The 12,799-nt window shown below is 35.5% G+C and overlaps 1 long non-coding RNA gene across 1 annotated transcript in view; it reads right to left on the bottom strand.

Moving 5' to 3' along the window:
- LOC140695632 (uncharacterized) overlaps positions 1–3,388 on the bottom strand; it is a 68,397-nt gene extending 65,009 nt beyond the window's left edge. The window contains exon 1 of the long non-coding RNA XR_012071330.1: positions 3,311–3,388. This is a non-coding gene — a long non-coding RNA (uncharacterized lncRNA). The remainder of the gene's footprint in view (positions 1–3,310) is intronic.
- Between the last annotated feature and the right edge of the window lie 9,411 nt (positions 3,389–12,799).

The raw sequence follows: 12,799 nt of genomic DNA, 5'->3' as shown, positions 1-12,799 counted from the left end.
GTATATTTGGGTAAACTTTCATTCATGCAAATGATCAAGTTTTTTCTGCTGTTGTCCTTCTCCTTGATCCACCTTTCCTGCAGGATTTTTGGAAATTTTGGTTTTATCCTTGAAAAATACATAGATTTCCTTCCAGCTTCTCTGTTCTCTTCTCCATTAATAGAGGGTTTTACAGACATTTGCATTTTTAATTTCACTAGCCAAAATTATGTAATACACTTACATGTGATTTCTAATCTGTTACTTTCCAATCTGATTTGAGCTAACAGAATTTAACTGAGTTTATTATAGTAGAGAAATTATTTGCTCTTTTTGAGCCATCTGTGTGTTTCTTAATGATTTCAAATTGTAGAATTTTACTTCTTTACAGCTTTTCCTTTTTTAGAAGTGGTGGTTTAGACATTGAATTCATTGAGCATTTTGGTGATTATTAACTTGCCAAATATTTCCAGTTTTCACCTTTTAACCGTTTGACAGTACATAACATTCAGGCCCTGTTGTGGTCGTGAGGAGTGGGCCATAGGACTGTGCTGTCCATTGAATTCCGAGCAAAAGTAATGTATGCCTGTTCTGGATCAAAATATTTCCTTATCAGTACAGAATCTTCTAGAATCATGTTAATCCCAGGTGCAGTGGCTGACAACACAAGATGTCGACTATCCTGTCAGAACCTAGGTCCTTGAGTTAGTTCAATGATCAGAGCCCTCTGCTGGCCTACAGTGGACATTAATCATGAGCAAAAACAAACTTTTCTTATTTTCAGCTGCTGAGATTTGGGAAACGTTTGAAACTACAGAATAGCCTAATTTAGATTGACTGGGACAGGTTGTGTTTGGTTTTGACATTTTCTGGATGGTGCTAATAAAATCAGAAATTACAGCACTCCTCCCAGAACCCTGCAGATCCCATTTACAGTCTACACTGTTTTCCCACTTTCTGTGTGCTTTTGCATCTAATTGCATGCACTTGAAATTCTCTTCAGAGGTCTGTCCCCAAGTTACTGGAGCCATTTACTCTTAGGAGCAGACAAACCAGTGATTGACTGGTTCATGAAATCCCAGCTTCCTTACCTACAGAGAGGACAACTTTGAAATAAACGTATACTCCAGAATTCCCCATCAGGATCGGTCTGAAGTTACCCTCTTCAGGACCTTGCCTGAAATCTCACCCTTGCTTAAACTGCTTTCCCTTTCTATGCCCTGCTTTCTTTACTCCCTTATAAGTTTCTCCAGGGAATTCTTCCATAATGTCCCTTGTGCCTCATGTTAGAATCTGTTTCTGTGAAACCCTGAGTAAGATTGGGAATGGAATATGTGATAAGTATCATAATAATGCCTAAGGAAATATGTTTGGCTAAATTTTATCTTATCATGGCATATAAGAAAAGTTTAAAGCTTAGAATGTTCTTTTTTATCATTAAACCATTTAAACCAGAAATTTCATCTTGCTTAAGGTGCTGTTCTTTATCAGATTGAAGCCATATTACAACTTCATTTTTGTTAGTAAAACATGATTTTTATATCATTATCATGTTATTTCTTCACTTTGGGTGTCGATGTGTAATCATTCTGTCTGTTTATAGTCCTCAAACCTCTTCAGAGCCCAGGTCACATTATACGATACACTTATGGTTGGGGTAAAGCTTGTGATCACTTAACTGGCCACCCCCATGTGAAGTTTATCAACATATTGTCATTACTGTAGTGCCTTCGTGGACTGTTGTAACTGGCCATTGATGTTGATAGCATATAAAAGTAAGAGGAAGAAATCCACTTCTTTATTCTTTTTGATTTGAACTGTTAAATGTTATTAATAAGATTTATTCTTTTGGTCAAGATATTTTGCACATTATCCACTTTGATATGCAATTCTGAGTGATTTTCTCTTTGCTTTACCGAACTTCCAAAATGATATTGATAGTTAAAAAATGTGTTTGCTTAAAAGATAGAATGCTTTAGCAATTTATGAACGTGGGATTTACGTTAAAGCATTCTTACATACTTTTAGGTCCCATGAGGAAAACCCAGCTGGAAAGCAAATCATCCAAAGTGAACTACTGAAATGGTGAGGATGCTTTACTTCATCTTCTAAGTTAACAGGATTCATGTAGACAAATGAACTACAAACAGAGCACCTTAGTATCCTTTGTTTGGATGTATATGAGCCTCTAAAGAAATACCCTTTCCTTTCTTGAGAAATGTCTCTTGTCATGAGGTAAGGATCTTTAAACTTTATTTTGTTGGTCAATGGAGGAAGAAGCCATGGAGAACTCATGTATAGTCTAGTTGATGAATCAAATGCCTATACATTTAATTGCTCTTTATCTCTTTACCAGCTATTGTATTGTTCCCTCCTTACATCATTTCTTGAGATATTGTCATTTACATTTGGTGAGTAAAACCAAGTTACAAGTAAATCTTTAGGTGTCATAAATTTTACAGGGATGCAGGTGAAATCAATCTGTCTTTACTCTATGCCTCTGAGATAGAGTCATAGGTAGATGATAAATGATGTATTAAGTCACAGTAAACATTTGGAGAATAATATGCCACTATCTATTAAATTTTAACATGTACACATATTTTTTGACTTAGCTTATTCATTTTTAGGAATCTGTTGTACAAAAATAAAAATGATAGTACATAAAACACATGTAAAACATAGTTTATTTTATTCTTGTTTATAATTGCAAAAACCTGGAATTAATCTGAATGTCTAAATATAAATTAAGGTGCAGTTATAATAGGGAATATTCTGCAGCTATTCATATAAATGAGTTAAACTAATACATCCTTATGTGAATAGATGCTCTTGATTTGTAAAAGGGCAGTTGTAGAAAAACAGGTTTTGTATGAACCAATTTCTCTTAAAAGGAATAAGACTGTCTATATTGGTATGAGTATTGAGTCATGCCTCAAAGAAAATACACTGAAAATTTAACATTTAACTCGGGGCAACATACCTGGGGAAGGAATACTAGCTAATAACATTTTAATGCCTCTGTATTATTCAGTGTGATGCAGCAAGTACATATTTCTTTGGTAATTTTGAAAATGATAAGGTATGTAATATTTTTTAAAGAAAAACTGAGGGATATAAATGTATCTGCCTCTGTTATTTGGGAAACTTTTATCATAATTAAAATTATTGTCTTTTAGGCTAGGTGTTTCTATTTTTCCCGAAGAATTTCTACTTTTGGCTTTTGATACCAGATTTCTTTTGGGGCATATATGTAGAAAGACTCATTTCAGACCTGATTTGTATTCAGTACCCACAAATGTAACATGTGATGTAGGAAGGTAGAACTCACCATGCAAAGATGGCCAGAGAAATTCCCGTTGTGCCGTGTCACTAGGCACAGGTTGCTCTCCTCCTCTATGAATCCACCTTCAAAGAAACGGAGAGCACAGATGTCCAGGCAGAGGTGTCACAGACATCACTAACACTCACCAGCGCCTCTGGATCTCTGCTGCTTCTGGACATGCAAGAAGACTACAAGTTCCCATTCCTTTAACGTTAGGCATGGTCATGAGACTTACTCTGGGCAATGACATTTGAGCCAAAATAGTGTGCATTATTTCCAGTGACAGGTAGCAGTAAACTTTTTGTTGTTGTCATTGTTTATTAGCACAACATAAACTGTGGTACCTGACTGATAACAGTTACTGAACAAACTTCAGTTGTCTGCGTAGTAGTCTGATTTTATGCACTAGGGGTTGTCAGAATTTCTTTAAGTAGGAGACATCATCCTTTAGAATTATCTATGAGATAAAAGAATTTCTTGATTCAGTAAAATTTAATCTCTTACCCAGTGGCTTTGTCATCAGACTGATCTAAGTTCATATATTGACTCAGTCACTTACTTTGTATGAACTACTCTACTTTTCTGGGCCTCAGTTTACATCAATAAGAGGAAAGTATGCATTCTTGTATCCCATGGTTCTGTGAGTTAAATGAAGTAATGTGTGTGACCCAGTGTTTTATTTGTAGTATATGTTCAGTAACTGTTAGCCACCTGTTTAGTAGATCCTTGTGAAAATATTCTTAGCAGACTTGAGAAAGGAGAGAGGAGAGAGAGAGAGAGAGAGAGAACATGAGCGAGCGAGAGAGTGTGCATGTGAGCATTAAGATAAAAGGAAGAAAGCTGTTATTGGTACCAGGAACTCCCACTTCCCAAATTTGATTAGCTCTGTCCTTTGAGATTCTGGAGTAATGTTGAGAGTATGCATCCTTTGGACTCTCAAATGTTTAATTAAGTTTTTGATATTTATTCCATCATGAGAGAAAAGCTAAAGATTTCTCTTACCTAGCTCTAATCTATACATGTTGGCTGAGTCCTATTTAATTTTCTATTTTATGTTAAATTTATTGAAATTTAACTCTCTCCAAGTTGGAGCCCCTTTCCAAAAATCTGTTACTTCCCAAGTGTTAGCCTCTTAGATAAGCAAAAATATTGTTCCCTTATTCCCAACTCTACTTCTATTCCAACACAGCAACTACCAGGAGAGATAAAAGCAAATAGCAGGGGAATTGGCATGTGCACTCTGGCATGAAAGCCCCATACATGAAATTTTATGGGCAGAAACCCAGGCTAGAAAGACACTGGTAGTTACACTTTCTGGAAATTAGCATAGTTCACATGCATCATTCATTCACATACCAGACAATAGAACAAGGGGATAGAAGAGCTGCCACCTTGATAAATAGAGCTGCTTATTTAAGTATATCCATGCCAGCCCTGAGAATTGGGATGGGTGTGCTCAGTAATTTAACTTCCAGTTATATGTTTTGAAAAGGTATTTTACTGTGACCTATTTAGACAGATCGGGATGACTCAGACTTACTGGATTGTGATACGGTGGTTAATACTTAGTCTCCTTTGAATGACAGTTCCAAAACAGTGTTTTCAGTCTCCCTTACCAGGGATTTGTTCAGGAATGGCCAATTCTGGCTGCTGATACATGAGAGTCTAGGAGGCACTTCTGGTAAGGATTTCGTCACTCCCTCAGTCTTAAAGAAGAACTCAAGAAAGAAAGAGTGTCTTTCTTCCTCTAAATGTCATGTTTGGACATGATGTTTGAAGTTACTGCAATTGTTTAATGACCACAAGGGTATCATTTTGAGGACAGATGTGACACACTGACATCTCTGATGATGAGGTTAAAACTCTGATTATGCCAATCTGTATGGAACTGTCTTGCTAGAGACTTATTATATAAGATGGCGACTTTTTTAATTTAAGAAATTAGAGTTGGCTTTTTTATTTTTTGTAGACATTAATATTCCTGTAAAATTTCTTAATCAGAATGTTTTAAATAAAGGTGAGTTTTTTACTGTACTACTTTCACCATAATGCAGCCATATAACTTCACTTAATGTACAGAAGATAGGAGACAGAGGCAGGGAACAAAAGCCTAATAATCAGGAGAGCTGAATCCTGTGCTTAGATGGGTCAAGAACAAGATTTCAAATAATAGGAGCAGATACAGACAGGCTGACCCTAGAGCCCAGAGCCCCACCAATACTTGAACGCTGTCTTGGACCCTTGTGAAAATAACATGTGAAAGTGATTTGACTCTGCACATATAGGTACTGCTATCTTTTTAAAAATCTTATTTCAGAGATAGCCAGGAACATGGGACACCACTTACTCTCTGGGTACCCTGCTAAAGACTCCTTTCTAAAGAATCTTTGTGTATGTGTGTGTTTGTGTGTATGTGCCTGTGTATGTGTATAAAATCCTGTTTGCTTTGGATGAATTTGTTCAGATTGTTTAGAAGATGTTTTTCTTTTCTAAGTACCCAATGGCCTTATTGTCACTAGATGGCAGAAACAGATCCTACTTCTGTGGGAAAATGAGAATTTGTTTTGCACTCGGGAAGGGCACAAAAATGCTTCCCACAGACAATGTTTACAGGCTTTCTTTATTTTGACATTTCTTCTGAATGCATTAATGTTTTTGGAAATTCTCTGTTAGGTCCCCTGCAGGGGTATGCTGCAAAGTGATCTTGGCTTACACAGAAAAAGGATGGTTTGCATGATGCACTTTGTATTTCAGTTTATAATTTTAGAACTGAATCTACTTTATTTAAGGTGGGGGGTTTGGAGGGGGGCAAGGTTGTGCGCAGAGTGGAAAGAGGGTGGAGTTACACACTGAGAAAAATCAAGATGCTATGTCACATTACTAAAGCACTGCCACCAGAATATTTTCTCTGAGCCAGAGATGCCTTTATTATAATTCATTCTCTTTAGAATAAGGGAATTGACAGGCAAGGTGTCAAATATAAATATATTTTAAAATTCTCTATGTGAATTTCTGTACTGGAGAGAGAATGATTTTTTTTTCTTTCCCCTTTTTTGCAAATTAGTTAATGCTTCAGAGTGCAATTAGTTTCTACTAAAAACTGATGCTGTAGAGGCTATCCGAACATTCTCTTACTATCCAATCATTGATCTTTAATTGTTTTGTACACATATCAGTTATGACCTTCCTTTGAAACTCCGAAATAGAAATGTCTTAATTCAATAAAAGCCATCACAGCATCTTGAGGCTGAAATTATGGATTAAAGGCTATGCCATGTGCATATGTTCCCAAGTGTCTTTGGAAATACTTAAAAACAATCTTATATTAAAAATACTTTTGTTCCTCTTAGAGAAAATTGTTAGCTCTGTTAGGATTATATTTGGCTCATGGAAAGACAGTTTTAGCCTTATATTTACTCGCTTAAAATGCAACTTTGAAGTACACGTGTCATTGTAGTTGTGGCTGTGGGAATTCCAAAACCACAGGAAGAAATGCTTGGTGAATTCATTTGCATACCAATACCCAGAATGCTTTTCCAGCTCGCTGCTATTTAATCGAAGTCAGCTGGTGTCAGAGCTCGGGGAACAAACCAAACCATTTTGACATGCTTCTTTGTGCATGCACTGAGTTTTTTTTTCTGCACTAAGTACAGAAAACTCAAAATTTGATCACCACTTGGAATTTTTTATAGACTTAAATTTTTCTTGATCTTCATTTTCTTTACAACTTTCTTTTAACCCTTCCTATGAAACACTACTCTAATTATTATTATAATAAAATTCTAATTCATAAGTAGATCCAGGACTGATATCTTGGAATATGAGTTAGTTTGAATAACTTGTGACTCAGAATACAAGTAGGAGAATGGGGAAAACATATTCTTCCATTTAAAAAAAGTCAAGTTGGAGAGAGTGGTGTAAATTTGAGAAGATCTACAGGTTTAGTGGCTGGAAATTGATGATGTCTCATTCCAGTCAAGGATATAGTGGATCTATTTTAAATTATGTTTAAATGGTACTAATCAGAGGAAACTGCTAGTAAGGTGGAAGGGATGAGTTTGAGGATGTGTCAGAAGGAAATCAACTATTATATTAAGAATTATGTATTATGGTATAGTGATAGCATTGTAGATATGGTTTTTTAAGGGTCATTTTTAGAGATGCATATGAAAACGTTTACAGATTAAATGATATGATATGATATCTTATCCAGGATTTGCTTTAAAATAACGTGGGAATGGGAGAAATGAATAGGGGTACAGATGAAATAAAATCGTCATATGTCAGTCATCTTTGGGTCTGGTCAATGGATACATGGGGGGTTTATTATACTTGTTCTGTTCACTCTTGTGTCCATTGAAAATGTTCTGCAATAAAGTGTTTTTAAAAGGGAAGATGAAGAAATAAGTCACAGAGTACCTGGGCACTTGACTTTACATTTTATTTCCAAGAAACATTGTGATTTATGTCCAAAGGTACTTTATCAGATACATCTCTGTGAAAGAGTGTTATTTCCTCAATAATGAATAAGAAAAAGGAAACTATGCAAACCTCTCTTCATTTATGCCCCCTCCCACCTGCTTCAGAGCTTACTCTACCTCTCCTGGAGCTATGATCATGTTCTCTTCAAGATCCTATTCAGTGATATTAAAAGACTCTCTTTCCTCCTATAAAAATTATCTCGGGCTTCACATCTTCTTCTCATCATTCTCTCTCTCTAAGATTCTTCAAAGAATCGTCTACGCTTTATCTATTCCTTTCTTATCCTATCAGTCATTCTTTTTAAAAATTAATGAAAAAATATACCATGGATTCAAAGAAGCAAATGATGATGAAATGAATACCCATGTGTCAATTATCTATGAATAATTAGAATATTAAGAGTAATGTAACATTTTTAATGTATCTCTCTTTAATCATATCTTTCATATGTTATATTGTATATAATGCAATAATATAAACACTATATTGAATTTTTTATTTTTTCTATGTTCTTCTTTATTGATTTACCACTATGTATATATTACTAAACACTATTGTTCACTTTTACGTGCTTGATAACATTTTATGCATTGAATCATTGTGTAGTATTCTGCGTTATGCTTTTTGCACTGGGTTGGACTTTTGAGATTCATCTATGTTGATATCTGTAGCTACAGTTCATTTATTTTTTACAAATGCATTCTATTATACTCCATCATATTCTTATAGCACAGTATATTTATCTATTTTATTGATGGTAGGACATTTACTTCTAGGTTTTGTGCTTGGAAAAATAATGCTATGTATATGCACATGCTGGTGTATTTACACATCGTGTAATTGCTCCAGGGCATTTTTGGGTCACAGAACGGGGATAACTTTGACTTTTTTGGATAAAGACAAGTTGTTTCCAAGGTGTGCACTGTAACACTTATACACGATTCCTGTGCTTTCATATGATTGCATATTATATATTCATCGAGGACTGTCAATACTTGATGTTATTAACATGGAATATTTTTGTTAATTTTGTGTGCTGGTATGTGGAAAAAATAACAGAATTTTTTTAATTACCAAGAAGGTTGAGCAGCTTTTCCTATATTTTGTTGGCCCGTGAAGTTTTCTACATTGTGAATTGCTACTTCAAGATATTTGTTAATTTCTGTTTAGGTTTTTATTCTTATTACTTAGACTGCTAGGAGTTCTGGTCTGTCTCCGAAACAGCCAATTATAGTTGCTTCTAACTTCATACCATAAAATTGCTCTTATTAAGGTCTTTACTGTTCTCCATGTTGACAAATCAGTGGATAATTTTCAGTTTTCATTTCACTTGATTTTTGATTTCTTAGTTGAATTTAAAAACTCCTTTTTTTTTTTGCTGGACATCATACTCTTCTGATTTTTTTCTACACTAGCTTTTCTACTCTACATTTCCTTTCCTTTTCCTTAGTCTCTGCCTGCTTCTTTTCTGCTCTTTATTTTTTCAAACCAGTCTCTAATAGCTAGTGTTCTTCAGAGCACCATCTTGAACTTTCTTCTCTTTTCATTATCCACTATCTTGCTAGAACTTTTGTGTAAATGGCTCCTTCTGCCTAAAATCTAAAATACATTCTCTGCCCTCCCCTCTGTAAACTAACTTTGCCTTTATCTCTTTCTTTCTCTTTCTCTTTTCCCTCCCCTCTCTGACTCTACCTCTCTCTCTCTCTTCCCTCAACCCCTATCTCTTTCTCTTCTCCACTCTCACCCAGTCCTCACTGACCTTATCACTAACACTCATTTATCACTTCATGTTTCAGATTCAGTGGCAATCACCTTGGGAGATCTTCCCAACTTCTCAGTCCAAATTATATAGTCTTTTTGCACTCTGTGCTTCTCTTGTATATCTAGTCATTTGTGTTACTTGTTTCTTGACCACATCTCCACTAGACTCAGAGATTCATATGTTGACTCCACAGTTGTTTGTTCATACCTGCATCCTGGGTCAATATTATTTTTGATATATGGTAGGATCTTAATAAATATTCCTGAACAAGAGGATAAGCAGACGCAGGCCTGTGACTTTGCATAAGTGGATGGTGATATCATTTAGTAATAAAGGAAATTTAAGAGAGAATAGAGTTGATAGTAGAAGATGAAGAGTTTAATTTTGGATATGTGATGTTCAAAGTTCTCTTGACTGGGATAGTCAAGAATAAGGGCAGTAGCATGCTTTCACATGTGGATCTGAAACTGAGGAGAGCAGTGTGGGTTGGAATTATTGATCTGTAAGTTATGAGCATATGGAGATGAATAAAATAATAAGAAAAGAAATGGTTCAGAGAGTGTGTATTGCCTGAAAAAGAGGGCCATATACAGATGCAAATGGCAGTGACGTGGTGTGGTTCATTCCTTTTCTCCTTATAGGCAGATTTTCTCAGCTGAACACATTAGACCTAAGAGGCACTACGTTACAGAAGTAAAATATTTAATGTTTGTAACATTTCTAAACTCATATTTTTCCCATTTCTAGATAATCGATCCTGGACAATCTGTTGTCTGCATAATAACAAAATATATGTCTGTGTGTTTATTTTTAAAATCACTTCTCTTCTCATAGCCCTCAAGTGGGCTCCTAAAACACTCAGAACAAAACTGAAAGCCTATTTCATGGCCTATGCGGTCCTCTGCCTCTTCCCAGCACGCCTGCGTCCTCACTGCCTTCTCTCTTTGCACTTTCTCATCTGCTCTGCCCACACTGGCCACCTCGGGATTCTGAGATTCTCTGAAGAGGCCCTGCCCTACCGTGAGTGCCCTGGGCCCACATACTTGCATAGCTGGCTTCCTCCTTTGTGTTTCAGCTCAAGTATCACCTTAAGAGAATGGCTTTACTTGACTCCTATCTAAAGTAGCAAAGTGTGAACTGTCATACTTTGTCCCCTTTGCTCTACTTTAATTTTCTTTTTATCTCTTCTTTATCAGTTTAGCTTCTGTCTCTTCCCCCTGCCTCTCCCCCGTATAGTAAGGTTAATCACAACATGAATACCTGGTGCTCTAACAGTGCTTAGCACTCAAAAGCCACTCAATAAATGCTTATTAAATGAATGAGCATCAACAAATACAGTAGAAGATGCCAAGATTCTGAAGTCCCTCTGCCTGAGTGACACCATCATTCACTATTTGGGAAACTACTTCATCTCTCAGTACTTCATTTGCCTTATATTTAAACTGAGGATCACAATTCCACTTACTTTAGAGTGTTGCCAGGAGGATTAGAAGAGATACTACATAGAAAACCCTTGTTCTGTGTGCTAGTTCCAATGCCTGGTACATAGAAAGCACTCAGTAAGCACTTAAACCTTATTATGATTAGCAGCCCAAATCAATGCAATTTATGACTTCCACCATTTATTTAGGAAATATTTACTGAGTACCTGGAGATTGGGGTTAGACATTTTTCTGGAGATTGGAGTTTCAATGATTAATGGGATACAGATATACCTTAAAAACTATTTCATGAGGCCAGAGTTTAAAGATATATTTATTATTTAAATACTTTTGAATCAACCTGAAATTTATTATCAAGTGTCCAACACTGAAATACACTTTTGAAGAGAAGCATTTTTTTTTCTTTTTGTATTCCATGTCTGTAAATAGCAATTCAAATTTCCACTAGGGCTTAGCAAATTGATATTTACTAAAACTCTCTAACTCTGGGAAAAATCTCCCTTCAGCTCATATGCTATTGATCCTCAGCTCAATGAAGACAAACATAAAAATCTTCTAATAATTATACTCCTACTCCAAAATCTGGTTTACAAGCATAGGAACTAGTTGATGATAGATTCAAGATACTGCCCCTTTACCATTTATCTTGCTTTAAATGTTATCCATCTTTGCATTTTTTTTTCCTTGTGAATTGAAGAAGCAGTGAGTAAATGTGGTTTATGGCTTAAAATAAGTTGTATAAAAGTTTCCAAAAGCTACTCAGTTCCTCCAGCCCCTACCCCTCACACCAAGCATGTGCTCATGCAAACACCAGTTAACACTTCTTGGAGACCAAGTATTCTTTTTTTTTTTTTCTGATTTTTTTTAAATTAATTTTTTTGCAATATAATCTACTTACAATGTGTTAATTTCTGGTGTACAACATAGTGATTCATTTTTATATATATTTCTTTTCATATTCTTTTTCAGTACAGGCCATTACAAGGTACTGAATATAGTTCCCTGTGCTATACAGTAGGACCTTGTTGTTTATGTATTTTATATACAGTAGTTAGTATCTACAAATCCCAAACTCCCCATAACCATAAGTTTGTTTTTTATGTCTGTGAGTCTGTCTGTGTTTTGTAAATAAGTTAGTTTGTATCCTCCTCCTCCTTTTTTTTTTTTTTTTAAGATTCCACATGTAAGTGATATCATATGCTATTTTACTTTCTCTTTCATAAGTACCTTCCTTTTCTGGTTTTCTTTCTAAAGTTCTTTAAAATTACTGTGTTATGTTGCCATATGCTTTGTTTTTCACCCCATAAGTTGTATTTGTCTGCTGGTTGTTTCCTGAATGATATTTTCTGTGCTCAACTGTGTACCACTTAAGCCTGATTTCCTTGATGTTGAAAAAAAATCAAACTAGTTTTTAAAAAGCAAGCTTAAGGCCTATCTTCAAACCAGTTCTGATATGTTTTCCAGGAAATTAACAATACATCTGGTCTTATGAATAGTTGTTATAATTTAGGCAGCATTAAATAGTTTTCTCTTCTCACCCCATTCCCCCAAACAAAAATATTTCCACCAATTGCTAGTCTGAGTCTAAAATGCACATTTGAGTATAATTCCTTTGGCTCCTGAAAATTTTTTCATCTTTCATAGTGCTGTTTTCATTTTCTTTGTGTGTGTGTGTGTGTGTGTGTGTGTGTGTGTGTGTGTGTGTGTGGTGGGGGGGAGGTAATTAGGTTTATTTATTCATTTATGTTTTAATGGAGTGGGGATTGAACCCAGGACCTCATGCGTGCTAAGCACACACTTTACCACTGA

This window comes from Vicugna pacos, chromosome 3 (genome assembly GCF_048564905.1).
Source record: "Vicugna pacos chromosome 3, VicPac4, whole genome shotgun sequence".
Taxonomy (NCBI): domain Eukaryota; kingdom Metazoa; phylum Chordata; class Mammalia; order Artiodactyla; family Camelidae; genus Vicugna; species Vicugna pacos.
Note: the sequence above shows the minus strand (reverse complement) of the source record. Positions and strands in the feature narration are given on the sequence as shown.